General features: G+C 39.9%; 1 protein-coding gene across 9 annotated transcripts in view; it reads right to left on the bottom strand.

The window, feature by feature from the left end:
• LOC129764465 (prominin-like protein) overlaps positions 1-17,022 on the bottom strand; it is a 142,711-nt gene extending 125,689 nt beyond the window's left edge. For 4 of the 9 annotated variants that reach the window (XM_055763563.1, XM_055763562.1, XM_055763568.1 and 1 more), the window contains exon 1: positions 16,284-17,022. The gene's annotated coding sequence lies outside the window, so the exon portion shown is untranslated. The remainder of the gene's footprint in view (positions 1-16,283) is intronic. The other 5 variants (XM_055763570.1, XM_055763569.1, XM_055763571.1 and 2 more) reach the window with 2 other exon arrangements.
• Positions 17,023-17,378: the final 356 nt, after the last annotated feature.

Raw genomic sequence — 17,378 nt, 5'->3', positions numbered from 1 at the left:
TTGATGGTTTTTTTTACCCAAAAACTCATGATTTCAATATTAATTTACTCAAACACGAAAAATAATAGTTTTGAAAATCACACATCATGTAGAGTGAAATATGCTCTTTCAAATGCCGCCAATAAACTTTGTTTACGTTTGCCCCAGAAAGAATTGTTTGTAATAGTAAGCTCTAAAAGTATTTCGAAGATAGTTTGCTTGTAGAATTTGAAATATAATAGTTAAAGCGAAAAAAATATTTTTCCATGGTGACCCTAACGTAACATAGAAAAAAGGCGCTATATCGATTATTTTAAGAGATAGATAAAAACTTTGTTCTACAAAGATGTCTCAAATAACTGGGACTACAACATTGTCAAACTATGTTTACCTCTATCTCTAAAGATAAGAAAGTTAGATTTTTTATTTCATCGACAATTTTGGTCATCCTATTTTTGACAACATAAAAACGAGCGCTCTATCATATGTAACAACTTTGTCTAAGACAGTTGTTGCCTAGAAAATAACTTTCGAGCTCTAAATGCTAATTTCCACTTAAATGCATCTCCTGGACCATTGTGCAATGATTTGTGAACAGTGAGCAGTAGCAAGAATGATGGCAAACCACGAAAACTTTTGGAGGGAAATAGACAAAAAAAGATTGGATACTACCCCCATAATCGCTGTCCCGTATATTCTGAGGTTCAATAAACTATCTCCGCTGTCGCCATCACACACGCGTGTTCTCTCTCTCGATCAGAGGAAATGCTCTGCGAGTAGTTCATATCATTATGTCCCATCCTCCCTCATCCTTTCCTTTCTCTGCCACACCACAGCTTCTAAGTGGCAGCGAATCACAAAACCCTTATCAAGTTTCACTGTTCATCAGCCTACCCCATTCTCGTGTGTATATTTTTTCTACTCTATAAAAAAACACGAGCGAGAGACTCTCTTCTGAGAAAAAAAGTAAACAAACACAAAAGACCCAAACGCAAAGCCTCAGTGGTGGCTCCAAGAGGATGATTAACGTTTATAACTGTTTCTTCGTACGTCATTGAGTCGCTCCCCGTCACGCAAAAGAACTTTTTCCCCATCTCCCCACATCAAGTCGCTCCGCTTTGTGTGACACCGAACATCATCAAGATGACGCTGATCGTCAACATCATCATCATCATTGTCATGGCAACCAGCATCAGCATACGTCATTACTACCCGATGGTCTCCACCGTTGCATCCCAGCAGCATCAACAGCGAAAACGGTCCGAATAAACGCTGAATAGAATTTTCATCATTTCGTCCCACAACCATATAACATAGACCCAACATACAACATGCAATTCTACGACGAAATGATAAAGGCAAATAGTACAAGAATTACATACGGCTCTCCGAATCCGACTTGATGATGGTGGTAGTATGTGTGCATGTCATTCACTTGTGTCTTTTTTTAGTAGTAATTTTTGTGTCATGACATCTGGGAGTAGGAAACCTGCAAGGGGAAGCCAAATCCGGCGTTCGAATCAACTGTCGTGGGTTGCCCTCCCAAAGCGGGCGAATACACACTAACGAGGAACTCCACCATTTTTTGTGTCGTGTTATATCAATCGTAGAGAACTGATTATTTATGCATCCATCCATCCAACCATTTGTCGTAGGGCCAATGTGTGAGTGCATATCACCGGCTATCAGCGCTTATTAAGAACACCGAGAATAATAGTTGTGAAAGCTCTCCATGCTGCTGGCGGTGGATGATGGGGAGTACCATTCATTGTGCAATGGCTCATAGCGAAAAAGAGTCTGCTGCAATGTACGACTCTGACTGAATGTGGAGCAGCATCGACAAGAGTGTAATCATGTCCCCGGAGAATGGAAGCTTCCTGGCGCACATATACACACCGACACACTCGGCGAGGTCGTTAACGGAGGAAACCCGTAGCAAACGTATTTTAGTATTGTTTAAATACAAGTCTGTTTTGGACTGAGTACTTCCGCGCTTGTGGAACGCCAACATGCCCCCAATCTTGATAGAGTTCGTGTGCAGGTATCACTCTTAAGAGGTGTTCCTTCTTCTAGTTTGTTCAAACAAAGAGGTAAATTTCAGTTACACTAAAACTCACATTTTAATTATTTATTTACCACATATTTGGTGTGCAATTTAATTTGTTCCGTTTTTCTTTTGCATAAAACAAATTTATTTGAATAATAAGATGAATTAGTACTTTATTCAAAGCATTGACCATCGCTAGTCACTACTTTTTCCAGATACACGGATTCCGTCGCGAAAGAAACTATCATCTTAAACTCCAGAATAAGTTCAGCCTATTTTTGATACCCTGTTCTGAAGTAAAACTTATCCACTCAGACGTTCTTCACCGATCGATACAAGTGATAGTTGGAAGGCGCAAGGTCTGGGCTATAAAACGGAAGAACCAACACTCCCCATCCACTATTCCCCAATTTTTTACCACGAACAGCAACATGAGGTCGAGAGTTCTCATGATGGAATATTATCGACTCGCGTCTCGTCGCATAATGTGGACGTTTTTCGGCAATAGCTGGCTTTAAATAGATCAATTGTTGCCTGTAGAAGCCTTCATCGATCGTTTGACCAAGTTTTAGCGGCTTATAGTGGATCAAACCCTTACACCAAATACAGAGCACTTTGTCACCGTGGAAATTCGGCTTCGTCGTTGATGTTCTTGGTTGGTGAATTTTCGGTTTTCAAAAAACTCAAAAAATCCCCTCCGTAATGATTTTTTTTTATGTGAAATGTCTTCGAATTGCATGAAGCAACTGTCATCTCGAAACATTTTTTTTTTTCAAAAATCGACTCTCTGGGACTTTTGACGTAGGACTACGTCTTTCATTTCTATACTGGAGTGTAAATTCAAAACTTCGAAAACGGAAGCGTTACGCCGGAGAATGAGATTTTGAGCGTTGATAGCTCCTAAACAACTGAACGGAATGGTACGATAAATACTTCATTCGAAAGACAAAATATCTACTCGTTATATACTTGTTACTTTTCTTCCAAAAACTTGTTTCAATAGCCCTAAAATTGCTTTCAAAACAGGCTATTGAAATCACACCAATCGGTATATAAGAGAGCGCCGCTCCACTCAGTTATAATTGAACAGCGATTGGAGCATGTTGTCGCTGTTTTGACGAAGCTAACTTCGTACATCATGAAAGCGCAGATGAACAGTGTCACTAAGAGCCCGTTTGTTCACCTTAGGCCAGAAGGGAGTCGGGAGCATCGGGAGGAGAGTTATGCCACTGAATAGGCAACCAAGAGAGTACCAGCATCGAAAATTTGTTCCGTTTGATACATCGGATCAGCCACCTCACACACACATACACGCGCGCAACTCTTTTCGTTTGGTGGTTATCGAGTTAGCATTAACCACTGGCGTGCATCGAGCATCCAGAAGAATCCGGAAGGATGTTATCATTGCTGAAAAATAATCTGCCAGATCCCCTTGGAATTGAAAATTACATTCAAGCGAAAGAGTTTATTTTAATGTTTTCTATCCATATAACACTGCGATCAAATGCATTTCGTTTTGTGATTTTTCAATCGAGTGCAACTAACAGGAAAGCTTCTGAAGATTATTCTTCCCCATCAGTATAATATTTTCGTAACTAATATAGGATGCATAAAACCTTGTGCCTCCAACATAACGCTCTCGTTTTCGAATTCCCCAAAATTTTCATTCATTCAGAATGGATTCAGATTCTAACTCAATAAATCAACGATAGTCCTACGTCAACCTGATGATGATGTTGAATTAAAGAGGCATCAAACTTTTCAGTTCATTCGCCTCTAAGCGCAAAACATATGGATGAGGGTACCAATGAAAATGGTTATCACATACGAGATTTCCTGCGGAATGATGATTTGCACCCTATGCAAAATATTAGCTCAATCGGACTTCATTTACTAATGTCGCAGACAGGAAAACTTAATTTTTCTTAAACCGAAAAATTGAGTTTTTTGAAGAACGAAAAATCGTCTAAGAATTACATGAAATCGGGGTTTTCAAAAAAAAAAATTGAACTCAAAGGTCTAAAAATTGCATAAAACGTCGAATTGTAACTTAATCTAAAAAAAAAATTTTTTTTTCAAAAATCAACTTTTTAGACGAAAAAAACGACCGAGTACCAAAAAGTGAATTTTTGACAAAACAAAATTCTCGAGATAACAGTGAAGAACAGTGAAGCGTTTCATGCAATTCGAATACATTTGGCATTTATTTATAATTTTCTTTTTAATCTCCCAATTTAATGTATTCCCCCCTTTGATGATTTTTCGGTACAGTTTTCGGTTAATACATGAAGGGCGAATTCTGTGAACCGAAGATGTAGAGGAAGGTTTGCAGTCAAACCTTTTAACGCGTAGGGGAACCGCGGGTAATATGGACAATTGGTTGATTTGTATAGTTACATTTCGAATTTCAGATTTCTGTTAATGAGAACACCTTTTACATGGGCCTGATCACGAACGTCACTTCACGGTTAAAACGTATCCAGAAGACGTCAATTTGTTTATTTGGATTCGGTAAATGCGCTATGGGATGTAATCAAGGACTGAAAATGTAGATGGACAAGACCCGAATCAGGACGATAGTTATGACGAATAAGGCCTTTGTTTTTTTTTTCTTTTTACATAATAGATATACAAGATACTGTTTTTAAATTCATCTCTAGTTCTTTTTTCATAATTTTGATATCCGTCTCAAGAAAATCTAAATCACTTTCTTCTTTTGGCAAATTCCTTGAAACCCATCAGATGTTTTATATGAAGATTATGCTGCTCACCGACGTTGCTGACCAGTTTCTGTTTGAATAATTAAATCAAACCTATTGTCCCATATATCAAATTACATGAGAATGGGAAGGATAAAAAGATTAAACTTCAGAATCCCATATATAGCTCAGTAGCTCAGATTATACTAATCGTGAGATGGATAAATTCGGGTTTGTTTTAAGATATAGAAGATATTATTTTTCGGTTCTTAAAAAAATTATTCTGCATTATTCACGAGCAAACAAGTATTCCTCCTCAAAATTGAACCAGCATTTGATTCAGCAAACTGACGCACCAAGCAAATGAATCATGGGATGAGTCCGAATAGTTGGCATTGAAATACCGAATCATCGAGGTATAATCGCAATCTTGTTATTCTAAAATATACGCATAATTAAATGGAATATTATCTCATAAACTTTATTAATTTTACCTACATAACGTTCAAACGTCCGATATTATGCAACCAACATAAGGTTTAGACGCCCGAAATTATGCAACCGACATGTCTCTTATAAACGGGAATGAACACTCTCACTTCACGGAGTTTATTTCTACACACAACTATCCGTGACAATGATGGTAGACACAAAAAGATTAAGTGAAGTGTACGTGAACTGAAGACGTATGTGGCAGTCATGTTCGTGATCAGGCCCCTTGTTATTTTATAATATTTAAGTCACTCTATGGCAATGAATACTGATTAAAAATGATTCCGCGTGTATATGTAATTTTAGCCGCTTCGTTATTAAGCATTTTGATTGGTTTAATATCAAAATTCAATTCACTGATGGTTATATTTCGGTTTGTGAGTTAACAGAGAAGCGATATAAGGTATGTACGGAAAAGTAATTTCATTTTTGAGGGGAGAAATGGTGAGGTAAAACGGTCAGTTGCCAGTGGGAATGAGATAGACTGTGAAAAGTCTGTTCAATCTGTTCCTAAGGAATGCCCTGCTTCTATAAACGGAAATCAAATCGCCGAATATGGACTGTTTAGAAGCTTACTGGAACTAAAAGCAAAATAGTTGAGGATCTGTCCGTTTATACTGCTGAAAAGCACGCTATCACTTCTAGGTGAGTTAATTCGATTTTTTCATCATTCAGACCTTGGTTGAATAAAACTATTCCTGTCGCGATCGACAAACCTCTACGCTTCATATATTACATACCCGTCCATATTCCCCCCACTATATGTCAATATTACCCGCATCGAAAATAATGTTGTACTTTTCGGTCTGTTTTGATTTCAGTAAAAAACATTGAAAAACGCTTTTTTGTAGAATATTTGGTCGATTAGGTAAAAAAACAGTATATTCAATTGCATGAAACTGCACCAAAGTTTTGGGAAACATGAGTTTCCAAAGATATAATTGAAGTTCTTCTTAACATGTCCGTTTTGCTCCCACCTATATCTCTAGACCAGAAGTTTCAACCCGGCACGGTTTTTTTTTTCGATGGATTCGCAAGAAATCTTATGATTTGGCAAGGTTTTTGTAGCTGCATACATCCAAACTAGCGTTGGCAGAAAACATTTCTTCTTCGGCAGAAATAATGCTTTTTCGTGTGCTGGAGGGTCAAATGCGCAAATAATGAGCTGTTCTGAATGCTTAAAAAAGGATGTATGTATGGGAGCAGACATCTTTCTTTTTTCCTTTTTTTATTTCATTTGGGATTGTACCAATGGGGATCGAACCAAGGACGACTGGAATGCAAAGTTGTTTCACACGACCACGCTATCCATATAGCTACTAGTGATGTTATATAAAAGCGTGATAATAGTACACCTCGTTATAAGATGAAGTTGGAAAGTGTTTTTTTGTGAGGAACAAGAATAGCATAAATGAGAATAGATATATTTCCCTGTCTGGGCCGTGTATTGGGCAAACTATACGAAAAACTTTCATATGCTTTCAATTCAATGTGTCTCCTGTTTCGCTCGCTCATATTGGCTCTAGCATATATTAGGCTGTCAAAAAAGTCCTGCGGTATTTCCGCGAGGTGTCGTTGTAAGCGCGTAGTTCTAGTTGTATTCATTGTATCGAGTCATACTATAGCTTGTTGGAAAGGTATTTTTGCGCGCTATAATATTTGGTTTTGTTTGGTTAAGTCGTTCGTGAGTTATAGTGTTGCAAATATGGAGCAAAATAAAGAGAAAATCCGACATATTTTACAGTACTACTATGACAAAGGCAAAAATGCATCTCAAGCTGCCAAAAAAATTTGTGCAGTTTATGGACCCGATACAGTTTCCATTTCCACCGCACAACGATGGTTTCAACGTTTTCGTTCTGGTGTAGAGGTCGTCGAAGATGCGCCACGCTCCGGAAGGCCTGTCGTCGAAAATTGCGACAAAATCGCTGAATTAGCCGAGAAAGACCGGCATAGTAGCAGCCGTAGCATCGGCCAAGAGCTGGGGATAAGTCATCAAACCGTTATTAACCATTTGAAGAAGCTTGGATTCACAAAGAAGCTCGATGTATGGGTGCCACACACGTTGACGCAAAAAAAAACATCTTCGACCGTATCGACGCATGTGAATCGCTGCTGAATCGCAACAAAATCGACCCGTTTCTGAAGCGGATGGTAACTGGCGATGAAAAGTGGGTCACTTACGACAACGTGAAGCGCAAAAGGTCGTGGTCGAAGCCCGCTGAAGCGGCTCAGACGGTGGCCAAGCCCTCATTAACGGCCAGGAAGGTTCTGCTGTGTGTTTGGTGGGATTGTCAAGGAATAATCTATTATGAGCTGCTTCCCTATGGCCAAACGCTCAATTCGGACCTGTACTGCCAACAACTGGACCGCTTGAAGGTAGCACTCATGAAGAAGAGCCAATCTTTGATAAACAGAGGCAGCATTGTCTTCCATCAGGACAACGCCAGGCCACACACTTCTTTGGTGACGCGCCAGAAGCTCCGGGAGCTCGGATGGGAGGGTCTTTTGCATCCGCCATATAGTCCGGACCTTGCACCAAGTGACTACGACCTGTTTTTGTCCATGGCGAACGAGCTAGGTAGTCAGAAGTTAGCCACAAAAGAGGCCTGTGAAAATTGGCTATCCGAGTTTTTTGCCAATAAGGAAGCGAGCTTCTATAACAGGGGTATTATGAAGTTGGCATCTCGTTGGGAACAAGTCATCGAACAAAACGGCGCATATTCGACTTAAAATAGATGATTGTAACTAATTTTATGAACAAATGAAAATTCAAAAAAAATACCGCAGGACTTTTTTGACAGCCTATTTTTTTTTTATTAATTCGTTTATTTTTACAGGCTCAGTTACTTAAGTTTAAAGGAGCCGAATTCTTAAATATAATTTTAAAACTATATATATATAAACAATTTTCTTACATCTATGGTTAGTAAGGTGGAAAACCGATTACTCGCGGTGTACTCGAGTTTAGGAGGGTGACATATTTTTAGGAGAAGGATGGGATATAAGGAAATTGTAACAATGTTGATGAACACTCATTTCATAAATCTATTCGTATATCTATAGTGTATTTACATTTCAACTTATTCTACTATTTATAGCAAGGGGACGAATTACCCGCAAAGGAAGGAAAGGAGGGTATAAGGATGTAGGGACAATCACACACGAAGATCTATAGCTTTAAGGAAAACATATATATGGGACATGTAATCAAGGTCTAACCGAGCCAACACATCTCTCACCGGCACATTGGGCTGTCTTCCTCGGGCCCGAAGGGAGTTTTCTAAATTCGATCTGGCGACCAGATACACCTCGCACGACCAAACAATGTGCTCGATGTCGTGATAACCTTGGCCACAAACGCAGAGATTGCTGCTGGCAAGATTGAAACGAAAGAGTAGTGCATCTAACGAACAGTGATTGGACATGAGTCGGGAGAAGGTGCGAATAAAGTCCCGACTCAAGTCTAGACTTTTGAACCACGGTTTGAGGCTAACCTTAGGGATAATCGAGTGAAACCACCGGCCCAATTCATCTTCATTCCACCTGCGTTGCCAGTTAGCGATGGTATTTTTGCGGACTAAAGAATAAAATTCATTGAAGGCGATTTGACGCTGATAAATATCGCCTTCAATTGCACCTACCTTCGCTAATGAGTCAGCCCTCTCATTACCCGGAATGGAGCAATGTGAAGAGACCCAGATAAAGGTAATGACATAACAGCGTCTGGATAAAGCACTCAAAATTTCTCGTATTCTCTCAAGGAAGTACGGCGAGTGCTTTTCCGGCCTCACTGAACGGATAGCTTCGACAGAGCTAAGACTAACAGTTACAATGTAATAGTGTTCAACAGGTCGTGAGGCGACGCTGTCCAGCGCCCAATGAATTGCTGCCAATTCAGCAATATACACTGAGCAAGGATTCTGAAGACTGTGTGAGGTGCTAAAAAATTCGTTGAACACTCCAAATCCTGTGGACTCGTTTATAGTGGACCCATCAGTAAAGTACATATTATCACAATTGATACCCCCATACTTTTCATCGAAGATCGTTGGAGCGATCCTCGATCGTTGGTAATCTGAAAATCCATGGATATCTTGCTTCATGGACAGATCAAAATGCACAGAGGAATTGATGTAGTCAGGGAAACAAACACGGTTGGGAATATACGAAGAAGGATCAACCTGCATGGAGATGAATTCATGATATGAACTCATGAATCCGGTGTGAAAATTTAGCTCGATCAGCTGCTCAAAATTTCCGATCACCAATGGGTTCATGACCTTACACCGGATGAAGAACCGAAGAGATAATAAATTGAAGCGATCTTTTAGTGGGAGTAGGCCTGCCAAAACCTCGAGACTCATGGTATGCGTTGAGGGCATACATCCCAACGCGATACGGAGACATAGATACTGAATTCGCTCGAGTTTAATGAGGTGTGTTTTGGCAGCTGATTGAAAACAGAAACTGCCATACTCCATCACTGAGAGAATAGTTGTTCGATACAACATTATAAGATCTTCTGGGTGGGCTCCCCACCAGGTGCCGGTAATTGTACGGAGAAAGTTTATTCTTTGTTGGCATTTTTTACTCAGATACCTAATATGGGCCCCCAAGTACATTTGGAGTCGAACCAGACCCCAAGATACTTGAATGACATAGCATGAGTGATCGGTTTACCCAAAAGTTGAAGCTTTGGTTTTGCTGGTCTATGCTTCCTAGAAAAAACCACCATCTCTGTTTTCTCCGTGGAGAATTCGATCCCTAGCCCAATGGCCCAGGTTGAAAAATTGTTCAAAGTATCTTGTAAGGGTCCTTGCAGGTCGGATTCGTTTGATCCTACGACAGACACCACTCCATCATCTGCAAGTTGTCTTAGGCTGCAATTTTGTGTAAGGCAATTGTCGATGTCGCTTACATAGAAGTTGTACAAAAGGGGGATTAAACATGAGCCCTGGGGGAGTCCCATGTAGGAGACCCGACTTACTGTCGAATCCCCCGTGAGAAAAATTCAAATGTTTCTCACAAAGCAAGTTATATAACATATTATTCAATAGAGGCGGCAGACCCCGAGAGTGTAATTTGTCTGACAGGACCTCTATTGAAACTGAATCAAAGGCCCCCTTTATGTCCAAGAATACTGAAGCCATTTGTTTTTTTTCGGCGTAAGCCATTTGAATTTCTGAAGAAAGCAACGCAAGACAATCATTCGTCCCCTTGCCCCTGCGGAACCCATATTGTGTATCTGAGAGTAGGCCATTCGTTTTAACCCATCGATCAAGGCGAAACAAGATCATTTTCTCCAACAATTTCCGTATACAAGACAGCATTGCTATTGGGCGGTACGAATTGAAGTCGGACGCGGGTTTTCCGGGTTTTTGAATAGCTATAACTCGTACTTGTCTCCAATCATCTGGAACAATATTATGTTCCAGAAACCGATTGAATAAATTCAACAAGCGATGTTTCGCCACATCAGGGAGATTTTTCAACAAGTTGAACTTAATTCTATCCGATCCCGGAGCAGAATTGTTACATGAAAGCAGAGCAAGAGAGAATTCTACCATCGAAAACTCGGAATCAAGATCGCACCTACCTTGTGATATATCTCGAACAATTTTTTGCACGGGAGCGGAATCGGGACAAACCTTTCGTGCAAAATTAAAAATCCATCGATGTGAATATTCTTCGCTTTCATTCGTTGAAGAGCGATTTCTCATGTTTCGAGCCACTTTCCATAATTTTTCATTGACGTTTCTCGTGACAAACCTCCCACGAAATTTCGCCAATAAGCACGTTTTTTCCCTTTGATTAAGTTTTTAAATTGATCTTCAAGGGCTAAATACGTTTGAAAATTTTCAGGGGTTCCACGTTTCCGAAAAGCTTTAAATGCATTCGATTTTTCTACATAAAGCTTGGAAGATTGGCTATCCCACCATAGATTGGGAGGCCCACCATAGATTGGGAGGCCTTCGGGAAATGGTGGAATCTGGGATGGGTTTCGTTTGAGCGCGAACCGCGCATTTTGACAGCCTAATATATTATACAAATTATATACACGTTAGGGTACCAATGAAAATGGTCATCTATAATTTCAAAAAGTAACCTCATAAAAAATGATCACCACCTCGAAAATACATCCTATGCCAAATATTAGCTCAATCGGACTTAAGGGAGAGTGGCGCAAAGCGGTTAAAGTTTAAGTTTTTTGAAAATCGAAAAATAACCCAAGGGGGGGTTATTTTAAAAACGTTGAAAAACGAAAGATCACCGAAAATCGGGGTTTTCAAAAACAAAAAATTAGTGCTAAATGTCTTAAAATTGCATTACTCGTCGAGATTTACTGTTATCTCGAAAAAATTTTTTTTTTTTTAGCTCCTGATCGTTTTCCGTCTGGAAAGTCGATTTTTAACAAAAAAGATTTTTTTTAGATAACTAAATCTCGATGCGTCATGCAATTTTAAGACATTTGGCATCAGATTTTTTTTTGAAAACCCCGATTTCCGGTGATTTTTCGGTTTTCAAAAAACTCAAATTTTTACGTCTGCAACGCTAATAAATGAAGTTCGAATGAGCTAATATTTTGCATAGGGTTACGTGCAAATTAACATTTCGCAACAAGTTCCGAATGAAAATTCTAGATAATTATTTCTATTTTCACTTAAAACCATATGTTTCGTTCTCGTACTCCGAAAAAAGAGTATCGATTTTTGACCAAAAAATACATCTCAACATTTCATGCAATTTTAAGACAATTCCGATTTTCCCCCCCTTGGGAGATTTATCGATTTTCAAAAAACTCAAAGTTTGACCGCTTTTCTGAAGTTCGAGATGACCATTTTTCATTGGCACCCTAGTGTACGAGTACGACATGCAAACGAGACAACAATCATCAGCATGGACCCCTGCAAACGAGTCGTAACCGAAAAAAACACGTCACAGTCGATCAAAAGTGAAGGTAATGCTGACTGTTTTCTTGGATATTCTTGGTTTTATCCATTTAGAATTCCTGCCGGAGGGCCAAACTGTCAGATTTGTGGAGATTTGGATTTTGTGTCACGATGCAAACTCATCGATCGATCAACAAATTTTCAACAAAAAATGGCACGAATGTGGTTCAACAAACAACGTACGATGCCCTGTATGACTTTTTCCTATTTTCGAAACGCATGTTTGTGGGATCCGTGTTGACAGCATTGAAGACATAAAACAAATTTGCTGCCTGAACTGAAGGCAATTCCTGAACACAGGTATAAAATGTGTTTCGATGACTAGTTTCTTCGTTGGAAAAAGTAGATTGCTTCAGAAGGGGCTATTTTGAAGACAATAGTATGAATTTAGATGTTAAATGAAACATTTCCTTTGAAAACACTTATTCCCGGTATATATTTAACAGAATGTAGTTGGCTCAACATCGTTCAGTAATTAATCTGGCCTAGAATCTCTATTCTCATCTCGTCGACATTCAGTGCCCAACATTAACGATTGAATCCATCGATTCAAAACAATCCAGAAACTCAGCCTGCTTCGTATAACAATTTTCAAAAATGCTTCGAACAGATTCATGGAGATCGCTATATCCATGGGCTTATTCATGTAATGTAAGTTCGACAGAATCGTTTCGAAATGACTACGAACCAGTGGGCCAAATTGCATGCGAATTACTTCAAAGTTTTTTTTGTTTTTACACGGACTCGCACGCCACATATTTACGAACCGGGGGACATATTTCGTGGAATGGTTGCGATCTTCTTTCTATGGTTTGGTTAAGCCGATACTGTCAATTCAGCTAATTGCATTGTGCAAATTGGCTCCATGCATGATATTGATGAATGATCCGCAGAAGTTTCATCATATTTATACCTATAACTGCCTGTAGTTCCCTGATTATATCCTACCCTGCATCACTATGCTTCACTGCACTTTTCAACAGGTTATTCAAAATGTTATTTTTCCTAGAAAGTTCAGAAAGCCTTTCAAAAATGTTGACCAAGATCTGTTGTCTGGTTCTTTTGAGCAAGCCGGACATAATAGATAATATCAGCGATATATGTTATTGTTATTGAGCCAAATGTCCAACATGCGTCAACTTCGAGCCACTTACACGAAATGGAATACGGGAAGAAACTGGACTTGTGAGTTCATCGCTCCAACAAAACTGGTTGGGTCATATTAACAACTACGACACGTTACTTGGACACAATGAAAGCGATCCACTGTTCGAACGTGATATTACCAACGATGAAAAGTGAGACAATGAGAAGCGTATGGTTTTGGATAACGACAATAGCTGGAAATAGATCGTTTAATTCTGATGTCTCTGTCGGTCAAACGATTTATACTCATCAGTATTGTGCACAATAAGACAGTTTTACAGTTTAACGAATAAGTCAGGAGAAAAATATCAAAATCAATCGAAGGCGTCATTTTTTATTATGACAATGCCCGATAATCGTTTCTGATAACTCCATTAAAATGAGTGAACTTCATTGAGTTAGATAAATCCACTTTATATGGCATGGATGAGGATGAGGTTAGCTACTGAGTTATATGATCTATTTTATCCACAAACAAGCAAATAAACGGCGATTTTCGGTTAAGGCAACGTAGCATCATATACAAACATAACTGGCGGTAGAATAGAACGGTTGGAACGGTAATCCCTGCGAATCCTACCGGAATCAGAAAACCGTAACCATCTAACTACAAGTGTATCCGTCCAACATGTTCCGCCCAGCAGCGCACATCAACGAAACCGAACCGAAGATAACCAAACTCATTTTCATTCCCTAATTGTTTATTTTCCACTCGAGTCGTTTACGCACCGCTCCACCGGCCTTCAGTCTCCTCCTTCCTGCTTTCCAAAATTAAACAATCGCATCATAAACACTCGACCTTTATCGTGAACCAGAAGTGGCCGCCCATAGCGGAAAGGCCAATGAATCCGCCGCCGCCGACCACCGACCAGGAATAAACACATACGCATTCGCCTTTTTTCCGACTCACTGAGTTCAATCCATGGCCCATCGTCGGATCCGGTGGTCTGTGTGGTGTGGTTCGTGGTGGTGGTGATTCTGTTAGAACAATAGCTTCCGTGGATTCGTCATTAATAAACGAAAACGGCCAAAGCACGAGTCATTTTCTAATTACCAATCGTCGCTATCCGCGGGCCATTCGGATTGATCATTAGCGCACTTGCGGCAGCCGTAACTGTAAAACCGCGTTTGACCGCACGAGACGGCGTCCACGAAGAAATCCGCGCACTGTCGGACGGAAAATGTCAGTTTGGCACATACATTGTGTTCTACGTGTTGTTCAAGAGCTGAACTGTTTTTCCGGTTCGGACACATAATGTGCCACGGGCGCGTTACGGGGCGACAGTTTTTTTTGTTTTCTATTCCAACACCGGATGGAGCGCGAATTTTGCTGCGATGGTGCGAGTTTTGTTTGGTCGCGCGATTCATAATCTTGTTTACTTGTCGTTGATTCTGCGGCGGTTTCACTACTGCAAACAGAGAGCGCGTTAGCAAATTATGCGGTAGAAAGCAAGTTGTAAAACTGTTGATTTCTGTGTTTGTTTAAAACAATAGTTCGGTTGAATTTTATACGGTGTTTGTTCCGCACCCACCACAAGGGCAAAATATCATTGTCTGATGAATATACACAGTTAATTTAGTGGCAGAAAGTATACCGTCGATTAATCAGCAAGCGAAATACTTGGCGCCAACGGATATCTGAGATCGGAGATCATTCATAAGGGAACCCGGGCAAGAGTGCCCAGCTGATTTTTTTTACCTATTTCCACCTTTTAAAATTATTGAACTACTATTTATGTTTCATACAGATACTGTATATACCTCACAAAGTATCAGCCAGAACCATGAAGTTTTTTTAGACATAGGACTACGTCTAACCTTTCAACATAGGGGCTTATTTCAATATTTCAGTGTGAAAAAGTGTTCAGTTTTTGAACGCTAATACCTCCTCAATTAATGAATGGATTTTGGTTCCAAATACACGCATTGATAGGAAATATCCTCAGCAATTGTTTATATGGTATACATTACGGTTTTTCAGCTCATATAAAGTTAAAATTGATGAAAAATTGGAAGAAAGAATTCCCTACTTTCCCATGCATTTTGTCTGCACTCCCGCAGCAAACAGCTACGGGCGAAACGTATGGAGAAGGTTAAGAAGGGAGACAAAAAAAGAGATTATAAATAAATATAGGCGGTCGCTACAACGTTAACTATATGGCTATATAAAGTGAGCGATGGTGGGGCTTGGTGCTCCCGTGGCCGAGTGGTTAGCGTCATAACTAACATGCCGGGTGTTCGGGTTCGATTCCCGTTCTGGTCGGGGGAATTTTTCGTCAAAGAAATTTCCTCCGACTTGCACTGTGATCACGCGTATTCTAGAGCTTGCCACTCAGAATGCATTCAAGGCGTGTTGTGTTATTTGGCATAGAAATCTCAACTAAGTACTAATAAAAATGACGCAAGTAAAACTACGTTGAGACGGCGAAGTTCCTCTAGGAACGTTAGTGCCATTGAAGAAGAAGAAGAAGTTGGAATTGTATGACCATATGGTTGAATGAAAAGTCAGAAATACGTGTTTCTAATAATTAAATAACATAATGTGAAAATTTTCATTCAAATATTAAAATTTGAAAACCGGCTTCGTGTCTTCTAATCTGGTAGAGATTACACTAACGATTTTGGGACCCAAATTATGACTCAAACTTGAAGTCGCCACCAGACGTCGACGTTATCGCGAATTACCAATTTACCACCATCTGACATATCGTGATGTCGATGATGAACTTTTACAGCAGAGGGATAGTGAGATAGGCTGTGACGGTAGGTAGAGTGAGATAGCGATAATCGTGTCATACACCTGGAAAATTCATATTTATTTCTGAACGAAAACAAAAACACGAAACACATTATCGTTGGCAACCCTATCACAATCCAGAATGAATACACACATCATTCATCCAAAGTGTGTGAGTGAGCCGCATTCAACACCATCATGAGTGCGCGTGTTAGTAAACCATATCCTACCTTTATCTTGTGCACAGAAGAAAAACTTCCTCTCCTCCCGACTCAAACCTACTTCTGGAGCAATTGCCTACAACAGGGTATCAAAATGAACACCTCTCTCACACCGTGTCTCGAATTCATCCGCCTTCGGGTGGTCAAGATAAAAAGGTTAGCTATGTCTGCCACCTTTTTCCACAATGCCTCGATTGACGATATCCTGATTATCAATCAAAATCGATTAGAACCGTCACAGATTTTCACTCACTGCACAAAGGACTCTCAAATTTTTCCTTCAAAACACAGGATCTCTTCGGTAACACAGCTTTCGTCTCCCTCGCACTGAACTAATCGATTTATGTTATACCCACACTCCACTTGAATCATGATTTGTAATTATGCATCTCACAGAGCAAATAGATTACACGTACCGAGAGAATAATCCTCACAATTTCCGCAGCATACGTAAATGATTATTTTCCTTCTTTCAGCGAATGGTCAATACGTCGGTCGATCGGTCGGTCGGTTGGTTCTTTTTCTTCGAGATCCAAGAAGTACTTTTCACCACAGGGAACTTGCTCTCACCACACAACACGCACACATCAACACGGTCCGTCGTACCGTCGTTGTTATTGGAACCGCAAGGGTGGTGTAGACACAACACAACAGGAAACACTAGAACCGCGTCCTTAGCGATACGGACGCTACGGACGAAAACAGACCGCACCGATTCACATACCCTCAACGACTGAAGCTGTCTCGCACGATGAAATGCGGTGAACGGCACCAGAAGAGCTGACAAACACGGAACAGCGAATGAACGCAAACTGGGGGAACGAATGGAAACGGAAATAAAATTGCTTGGCAACTACAGTGTGAGGAGTGAAAATAGTGTCACATTTAAATCTTGCCTAGATATACTAAAATCGGGAATTCTGGGAAGTGTTTCATGTAATAGAACTATTTTCAGTTATATGTTTGGTTGTTTTACGTACGATCTAAAACACAAAATTTAAAACTAGATGCAAAATAAATCAAGTTAGCGTCTGGTATATGCACCCAGGAAAACGCCTGCTAAAAAAAGCTACCAAATCTTTGCTAATGCAAACATCAGTGTAA

The sequence above is a fragment of the Toxorhynchites rutilus genome, chromosome 2, assembly GCF_029784135.1.
Source record: "Toxorhynchites rutilus septentrionalis strain SRP chromosome 2, ASM2978413v1, whole genome shotgun sequence".
Taxonomy (NCBI): Eukaryota; Metazoa; Arthropoda; class Insecta; order Diptera; family Culicidae; genus Toxorhynchites; species Toxorhynchites rutilus.
The sequence above is the reverse complement of the archived record's forward strand: the minus strand, read 5'-3'. Positions and strand labels throughout refer to the sequence as shown.